The sequence below is a fragment of the Syngnathus leptorhynchus genome, chromosome 12 (genome assembly GCF_054491065.1).
Source record: "Syngnathus leptorhynchus isolate UIUO chromosome 12, UIUO_Slep, whole genome shotgun sequence".
Taxonomy (NCBI): Eukaryota; Metazoa; Chordata; class Actinopteri; order Syngnathiformes; family Syngnathidae; genus Syngnathus; species Syngnathus leptorhynchus.
The window spans coordinates 10,844,608-10,853,902 of NC_141206.1; the positions used below are offsets into that span (position 1 = coordinate 10,844,608).

The following is a 9,295-nucleotide window of genomic DNA, read 5'->3' on the forward strand; positions in this document are numbered from 1 at the left end:
GTCTAATACGGCAACAAGAAACAATCACGTGCCATTTGCCCGCTCGGCCATAAATCAGACTTTCATCAGACATTTGGACGTGAGCGAGTGAGTCCCTGGCCAGAAACTCATTTGGGATTTAAACGCCGCCGTCTTTGTGTCGCCGAGGTGATTGAGCAAGTTGACGCGCGCGTGTGACAGCAAAGCGGCGAGCGGCCGCCCGCGGCCAACGGTCGCCTAATTCTCCCGCACCTTCCACCCCGTGACTTTATTAAAAGCCGGACTGCGGAGCGTTGACAAATGAGTTCCAGTCAATGCGGGCTGAGTAACGGCAGCCCGCTTGCGTTTGCCGCAGAACCAAGCCGCGTCCTTCCATCTTTTTTCACGGCGTTCCCCCCGCTGTATTTGTGCCGCCGCTGTTTTTATTCTACTCACAAATGTTTCAGAACACTTTTAACCATTGCCGTCGAGTCTGGAATGTATCCCGGCAATAAATGGAGTTTCACCGCCGAATATACTGCCACTAGCTTAGCTGGTTTAACTTGGTAGCGCCACCGAATTTTACTAGGCCTCACATTAGCATCAGGAGATTGCTAGCAAAGAAAGCAGCATAGCTTAATAGTTCTCCTTATTAGCTTAGCCGGCTTCATTTGCTAGCTACTAAGCCTCACAGCCTTACGATTTCGAATGGTTTCTCGATGTTACAAACGTTTTGTGGACGGGTCGCGAATGTATCCTGTTTGCTAGCTTCTAAGCCTCACAGTCGTAGCTTGCTAGCGCTGATGTTTTTTCACGGTTTCTCTATCTTACAAAAGTTTTGTGGACGGGTCTCGAAGGTATCCCACGGGCTAAACGGGGGTTGACTGCAAAGGCAAAACATGATCAGTGGGCACCCGCATTTGGGAACCGCCGGTGTCGTGCGCCCCCCGCCGAATTCAAAGGCAAACTACAAGTCGCACTGATGAAAGCCTCGGCGGAAGGGTTCACATCGGCGGAAAAACAACGCGGCGTGGGCGGCGTTCTGCGGGCCGTTTAAGAGAAGGCGAGCCAACGCCGAGTCGACGGGCATCAAAAGACCCCCGCCGGCTACAGCTACGTTTCAAGCCAAATTTTGCGTCCGCGCTGTGTTCTTTGACATGTCCCACGTCAGCTCGCCTACCGTTAGCTCCTGGAGAAGTTGCTTTCTCCGTGACACGCTTTTTCAATACACCTCTTTCAAGGCGATGTCACAAAATTGGGCTAAGGGGTCCCAAGGAGAATCCGGCTGTCTCAAAGAACGACAAGCTTCGGCACAGCAGGAAACAAGTCCTGAATTTCAAAACAATGTCCTTGTCAGACATTTGAAATGTAGAAGATATTAACATTAGAATGAGATGTTCATGTTTGCGAGCGATGCAACGCACAAGTCAAACTCGGCACATTTTAACGAGATAACTCATCGCGTGAAAATGAGAAAATGTGAAATCTATCAAATTATAACGGTACATGGAACTTTTGATCTCCAACAGCAGCAAAAATGTTCTGTAAATTCTAACTAGTTTTATCACCAGGCTCGTCTTATCATGTTTTGTTATGGGGGGGGGAAAAAAAATACAAAATAGAAGAAAGAGCCCAGCAGGGCCGCACGATGGTCACGAGCTTGTTGCGGCTCACGCCTGGATGTGTTCTCATTGATTTCTTTGAGGCTCACACACCAGTTGGCGTGTGAGCCGGCTGCTTATTAGCGGCTCGCTCGGTGCCGGGCTTTGTCGCTACGTCGCCTCGCGGGGTCATTAGCCGAGGAGCAGAAAAGAGGCGCGCCGTGCCCGCCAAAAAAAAAAAAAATACAAAAAAAAAAAAAGACAGTCAACACGCGTGGGTCAGCCGCAATTTTTTTTCCTTGAAGGCTACAAACGCGACGCGCAAATGTGGCTTTTGATCAGAAAAACGCAAGAAAGCGGGAGAAGATATTTGGCGGCCAGAAAGCCGGCTAATGATGTCGCGCCCGCACAATCGAGCGAGGCTAATATGGCTGCCGCTTTTTCACCTCGTCTTCCTGCCGCTCATTAGTCAGGAACGCCGGCCGGCCAGCCGGCCGACCGCTCCCACGCAACCTTTTTTCTCCCATCCGGTGTGCAGGAAAAGAGCGCCGGCGGCAAAGTGACCTTCCGGGTACGGAGGCGGGCCTGGGGAATTTTCTGGCAGCCACTGATCCCCGGCAAAACTCGCCTCTGATGTCGTTAGCGTTGATTGACGAGCGTGCGCGGGAGGGGTGAATTTTAAGCGGCTCTTTTTGAGCGTCATCTGATTGTACATCGAGCCATCAACGGATGAGAAGCCTTCCCTTGACGCCCCACCAACAAAAAGGGAGGCATCAGAAGCGGGAACCTTTCTGGTCAATCAGAAAGTTTTCACCACATTTCCACCCATGTTGGAGGAAGCGTGTCAGTGTGCTTGATACATAAAAGCAAGATGTTAAGGAAAAGTGTTAAAAAAAAAAAAAAAAAAAAAAAGGTCATGATCACAAGCTGTGAATAGAAAGTACGATACATTTGTTATCCCCCGCAAACAACTCCCGTCGTTTCCTCCTTGGAAGGAGACACGCATTGTGGGATATCTGCGAGATTGTCTCAGCTTGATTTGTTTTGACACAAACACACTTGCCAGGCTGCAAAGATTGAAGAAGCCTCGCCATCAAACACTTGCCCCACGTTGCCAAGAAGAAGGAAGAGGAGGAGAAGAGTCACTACCTAGCGTCAGACGGCTGCCAAAAACGATGGACCAAAAAGACTTCATGGAGCTAGCTTTGACTAGCTCGCCCAATCACCGCTAGCCTTTAGGCGGAACGACAAGGGAAACACCCCAAAAAGTTCCAGCAAGGACTTTACCCATCGCAGATGGTGTTATCGGAATACGGCATACGACGGGGCTCATTTATATCTTCTGGTGATGTCACTTCTCAGCACGTTCCTGTGACTGCATCCGTGTGTGTGAGGTCACCGCTTCCCCACACGCGCAGTCACTCACACGGGGCACCGCAAGGGCCTGCAGGGAAATCGGCAGCTAATGCGACAATGATCTAGTGACTCTGGAGGGAAGCACCGTGTGAGTGTGTGTGTGTGTGCGCAGCCAACGGTATCGGGGCGATAAATGAAGTACAAATTACTTAACGCTAACGGCGAGTCACAAGCTGCAACAGTCACCGTCGTTTTGGGCCGCTCTCGCTCCCTTCCGATCATTCTCTCACGGCTTTTACGGCGGCCGCTGAGTAGTGCGCTAATGCCTCGGATAGCATCGAACCGCAACGCTGACTCGACGCCCCGGTCGCCGGCCGGCCGGCCTCACGTCAATTAACGTCTTCAAAAGGAGAAGCTAAGCACAAAGACGGGAATGCCGCCTGAAAGATAAACGTTAGCATGTGAACAGCGAGTGGTTAGCGTCTCTGAATACTCGCTCATAAAAAGGAGCCATTTTGTCGAACGTTCTCTCGACTGAGCAACCGTTTGTAGATTTACATCGATTCGACCGGCAGGTGTGCTAACAACAATTTCTTAGCATAGCTTATTAGCTTTGATGAGTTCATCTCTCCGGCCACTCGCTGCGAACAAAGCGCGGTCGGCGACAGATGATCGGAAGCGCAAACAAATGTAAAGAAAGAGCGAGCGTGTGACTTCCGTGGCAGCTCTTTCTGTTTACCGCCCGGCGCGATGACAAACAGACGTCAAAGGCACGGCCATCTTGTGTCAGTGTAACTTTGCTCACACGCAGGCGTCCGCTTGGAGCTGCTTCAGCTTAATAGCGGCGATATGCAAGGGTGAGTGTGCAAGATTTCAATCTTACGGCCCAGTAGTTGCACGTCCTGCCTTTTAGCCGCGCGGCGCTCCCAACAACCGTATCGATCGTGTTTACATTAACGGCTACACAGGCGGCGCGGCGGAGGAGAGGCCGAGCCCGCCTGCCATGCCTGCCTGCGCCGCAGTCATCATTATCATCTTGCGGCTCAGGGGCTAAGCTCCGGACGCGCCTCCGCCCACGCCGCCTCCCTGATTCTGAAAGCTGTGGGAAAGTTCCTTGAAAGGAGGTCAAGGTGCTGACACGCTGCACTGCGATGGGGCGTTTGCAAACTACCGACGTGTTTACGTTTACAGAGGCGCTAAAACTAGCCTGCTATTTTGGCGAGATGTTCTCTGCACTTTTAAAAACAGAAGCCATTGGGAACACCAAAAACCCAGCACATAACCAGATACAGACTTTGAAAATGAAAAATTTGTCAAAGAAATATCTAGCAGAGTACAAAAAAAAAAAGGAAACCCGTCTAGCAATCATTTAAGCACAGCAGGTTTCCAACAGACATTTTCATATGTGAAGGCCTCATGTAAAAGCACTGCTGTGTATAATCATGGAAAGAAAAAAAAATGCGCTGGCCGGTTCAAACACACAGCAGTTGTGCCGCGCGCCGGCCGGTCAGCGGCTCGTTAGCGCTCGATGTGATGCATCGCGCGATTGAAGCGCTACGGTAACTCAACTTGTTAACTGCTGCCGGGCCAATTAGCATCTCGTACGTTTGTATTTAGCCGCATGTGGCCAGTAAACGACGAAAACGTCCACATCGGCCAGACGACACAGAACTGCACGGTAATGAGTCGATAAGGAGAACTTTCCGAGTCAAAGGTGCAAAAACGCATGGCTCCGTTGCCGCGGCCCATCCGGAACCTGAATTGATTTGCTCGGGGTCCGCTTTCAAATGGAACTACTGGCTGGTTGGTTGGTGTAAATGTGTTTGTAAAGCGAGAGCGCGGCCTGAAAATAGCCCATAATGCCATTACACGCCGTCATATCCATTTCTCTCCCATATATCCCAGCTCGACCCGTGACCCCCATCCATGAGATGGCCAAGACGGAAGCCTCATTACACGCAATCCTCGGCTCGCTCGCGTTCACCCCTCGCCCCTCCGGAAGGACGGCAATAAACACGACACCGCAAAAAAAATAGTAGGGCCACTCCACACAAAAAAAAAAATCAGCTTGTACGGGCTAAAGAGTAACTTCCTGTCCCCAGCGATGACATCACCTGACCTTTCTCGCACACAAGCGCAAAAAAAAATAGTAGGGCCACTCCACAAAAAAAAAAAAATCAGCTTGTACGGGCTAAAGAGTTACTTCCTGTCCCCAGCGATGACATCACCTGACCTTTCTCGCACACAAGCGGGCAGGCGGGCAGGCGTGCGGGCGTTTTATGCAGCCCGGACGAGTGCGTAACGGCAGGGTCGCGACCTTTCAGGGCGGGGTGAGCAGATCAATGCAACCAAACGCTGCTATCGATCCAGCTGGATTTATCCCGCCCCTGCGACGGCTCCCCCCTCCCCCTCCCATACCCTCAAAGTCAACACAAAGCCTCGGCAGCCGACGAGAGGAACTGTAACCCGCTTGACCCGAGAGCAGCGGAATAAATCTCACTCTCTCTCTCGGCAGCTCGGTTAATGAAGGACATAATGGCCGAAGCGCTGTTAGCGTGGCGGCCGCCGGGCCGGTAAATCTCCGGTCCTCCTTTGGCGGGGGGGAAGGGGGGGCTGCGCGTGAGCAAGACTTTGCAGCTGAACGGCAGCCGATAAATCTGACACCGGCGTCACTGTCAATAAAGTCGCACTTTGCACCCATTCACTGGACCAATTGAGCCAGTCCCCTTTCAAGTGATTTAAAGTCCGCCGGCTAAATAACACTGTGTGTTAAGCGAGGTGCAGTCGAATTGTAGAAAGGGGTGCTTGCGCCGTTGTGGGAGTGAACATTTGATTTCTCGCCAATCGTTTATCAATGAATGCATAATTTCTATTTAATTCAATGAATCTATTTCGACAAGGATTGGACGCACGCTACCATAGTTTGACAGAAAGTGTGAAAGAGGCTCGTCCCGCTCACAAGACAGCGACACGAGCAAAAGCTGAAATATTTGACCAATTAAGAATTCATTTTCAGTTCATTTGAAATGTAATATAATATTCATATCAAATACGTATTCAAACGACGCTGAAAAAAGCCGCCACGCCCGATGTCTGCAATAAATACACTCGACTTCTCGGTATGCGCATGTACAGTGTGTGTGTGTGTGCGTCAGGTCTCCTGTGTGGAGCAGTTGGCCGGTGACGGCGCCTCCACGCGGGTGTCATCGCACGATCGGTGATCGATGCAAACCTTGTGGAGGTGCCTTTCACACGCGCACGCGCACACGCACCCTCCGAAGGGTACGGTAACATCCTCGTTTCGGCCTCATAAATTAGCAACAACAATTATTGTTCTTCGCAGAGGATAAAGAATACTAACTTTGGAGCAATTTTTTTCCAAAATATCAGCAAAAAATACTACCGTGGAAACACAAGAATGAAACTTGAGGGAGAAAAAAAAAAACTTAAAAATACAAGAGGGCCAGCGTCAATGCCAACCGCCTTGCCGGCTCCGCCTTGTGTGTTTTGGGGTCACTGGGGGGTTATTTTTGGCGATGCACCTGATGCAGGTGGAGAGAGCACGGCTTCCAAGGTGAAACTCCTAACTAGGAGTTGCTAGGAAACCACGACACGCGTGTGGCGCGCGTGTGTGTGTGTGGTTGTTTCCCGTTTGAAGCACACGTTACGACAGGTGGCGCCTAGTCTGATTCATTTCTGGCCAATATGGGGAACAAAAGGCCTGAAGCATGACTCCATTGAAACATACGGGGACAGACATTACATTAGGAACACCCGCACCGCACCGACTGGTCGCCCGCCAAGTGCCGGACGCAAACAAACTATCGAGCCTTGGCTGTTATTTGTCATGACGCCAACGCAATGGTGCAACAAACCACATCACCACAGGTGGAAAAACTTTCAAATCCAAAGACGTGCAATTGTGCAATCATTTTTGGATCAAAAAGTGTGTCAACAATTTTGGTTTCTGTTCACACCAAAAAAATTCTGAAAGTTTTGCGTGATTTTACTCATTTATCTGGGTGGCTGTGAGGTGATAATCATTTCATGGCTCATCGCGGGCTCACCTCTGCAACTTTGAACCGCGACGTTATTACACCGCTCGCCACCCGAAAGCTAATGTATTCATATCATTTTCGCAAGTGTAAAAAGATGTGTTAGATAAGGTCATTATGTGAGGGGGGGGGAGTGGAGGCGGTGGGGGCGGGGAAGAAAAAAAGACATCTGTGAAGAGGAGGAAGCGGAAGACGAGGAGGAGGAGGTGTGTGCGTGCGTGCGGCAGAAACGAGTGCACGTTTTGCATCGTTGTAGCTCGGGACCATTCGGGATGGGGACCGGGCGGGACGCGCCGGGGCGGGCTGGGGGTGGACGTCAGGACCGGATAGTGATTGAAAGTGATGGGCAGAAGGATTTAGGCTGGGTATTAGAGAGAGGGGGGGAGGGAGAGAGTGAAAGAGCGAGTGGAAGGGAGGGAGGGACAGAGGGAGGGAGAGAGGCAAACGAACAAACGAGCGAGCGCCCTTCAGCATCCCGCGTGAAGCTCGTAAAGTGAGCAAGAGGAGGAGCGGTGAGGAGCGAGCGAGAGAGAGAGAGAGATAGGGAGGGAGGGAGAAAGGGAGGGAGGAGGAGGACGACAAGGAAGCCTTTCCCTCAAAGTCAACATTTTCTACTTTTGATACTCCTTTCTGGCGCCGCACCCTCGAGGACGTCCTCGCAAAGCTCATTTTTGTTTTTCACTTGGATTTTGCCTCTTCACGACGGGCAGGAGAGGCGAGAGCGAGCGGATGATCGACGCCGGTCCCGCCAAGAGAGGGGAGGGCGGCCAGCGTCCCGCGGATGTGCGCTGCCACTAGTAAGTGCACGACGACTTTTTCCATTGGGCTCGGCGGCCATTGGCACGTCCGAACGTGCGGCTTTTGGACTTTGGAGTGGGACAAAAGGGACGGGCTGCCCTGCCAGCCCGATTGGATTGAATTAAGACACAACTCCACGTGCTGTCTTAAGTAGGGCAAGGGGGGTGCGGGCTCCCCGGGCGGGGAGGCGGGCGGGCGGGCGGGGGTTCAGTTCAAATCAAGGCTGTCCAAAGTTTGGGGAGAAAAATGTCTTTCAATGCCACTTTGACACAATTCTCACACTTTTCATTTAAGGCCGAGTCCGACACAAATTTGAATGAAATCAATACGTTCTTGCTTTATGCCACAAATAGAGGATAATTTATTATTTCATGGAATCATTTAAATTTCCACCACTTAAATCGATCAAAGACACAAAAGTAATATTTTCTTCAAGTTCTAAAATATCAATTCCCGACTAGACAGAGCCAGTGCCGGTTCTGACAGATTTTGGGGTGGCTCGGTCCCGTATTCTAATTAGAATAGGTCCGCCCCTGCACCAAACAACAGCTCAGTCCCATCTCCACGTTTCACAATTATGCGGAAAGTTGAGCATTTTTACCTGACGACGTGTTCACAAGTCGGAGCATCACGCAGAAAGTGAAGGAGAAAAATAGTTTCGATTTGGACAATCGATTTTGACAGGTTACTATTTTACATAGCAAAGAATTTCAAAGGCAAAGTAAACAGTTAACAACAAAAATAAGCACATCGCCCCAAGCCATGAGATGTGGTCATCACAAAAAGTCCCTGACATCCATTTTTTTTTTTCCTTTAAACTAAACTCGTTTGCCGTTTGTCGCAGAACAACGGAGGATGGATGCCAAACGGCCCCTGGGCCTCATTTTGAACACCTCTGCACTAAATGGAATAAAACAATTATATTCTGGGTGCTTTTTTGAGGTTTTAATCGGAAATGATTATTTTGATTGAAGAAATACTAATTCCAAATATCCCAAACTAAAAGTAATGCCGTCGCAAAGAACAAATGTCGTGCCCAATTTTCTTCAACGACTTTCTGACGTGACTTTTTCTTTCTTTCCGTTATTTTTTTTTTCAATTTTGTTGGCTGGAAATAGTTTTCAGAACGAGCTTGTTAGTTTTTATTCATCGATATTTTCAACCAAAACCTTCCAAAAGTATTTTGCCGCCTGGACGTGACGTCATCTGGCGGCGCTTTCATATTGGCTGCCGTCAGATGAAGTCGCTCTTGGGCCACGCCCACTAAGAAGGCCAAAATTCCCAGATGAGTGTTGGACCTTCCTTCAGATGGTCATTGATTTGGCCACAATCTCCGATCTTCATTATCATTACGCTGGGAAGTTATCTTGAAAGACGACCAATCCCGGGTGTGCGCCAGCTCCCCCCTAAGAGGATCACGTCAAGAGGATTTGCTTTGATAGCAACAAACAAGCATCTAAACTTGTCATCTTGCGCCTTTGCAGGACAATCCAGAGGTCCGGATCCAGCCGGAGGAGACGCGGATCT

At 50.1% G+C, this 9,295-nt stretch overlaps 1 protein-coding gene across 2 annotated transcripts in view; it reads right to left on the reverse strand.

Moving 5' to 3' along the window:
- Nucleotides 1-9,295, reverse strand: part of rapgef1b (Rap guanine nucleotide exchange factor (GEF) 1b) — a 79,705-nt gene that overhangs the window by 40,216 nt on the left and 30,194 nt on the right. The window lies entirely within an intron of this gene.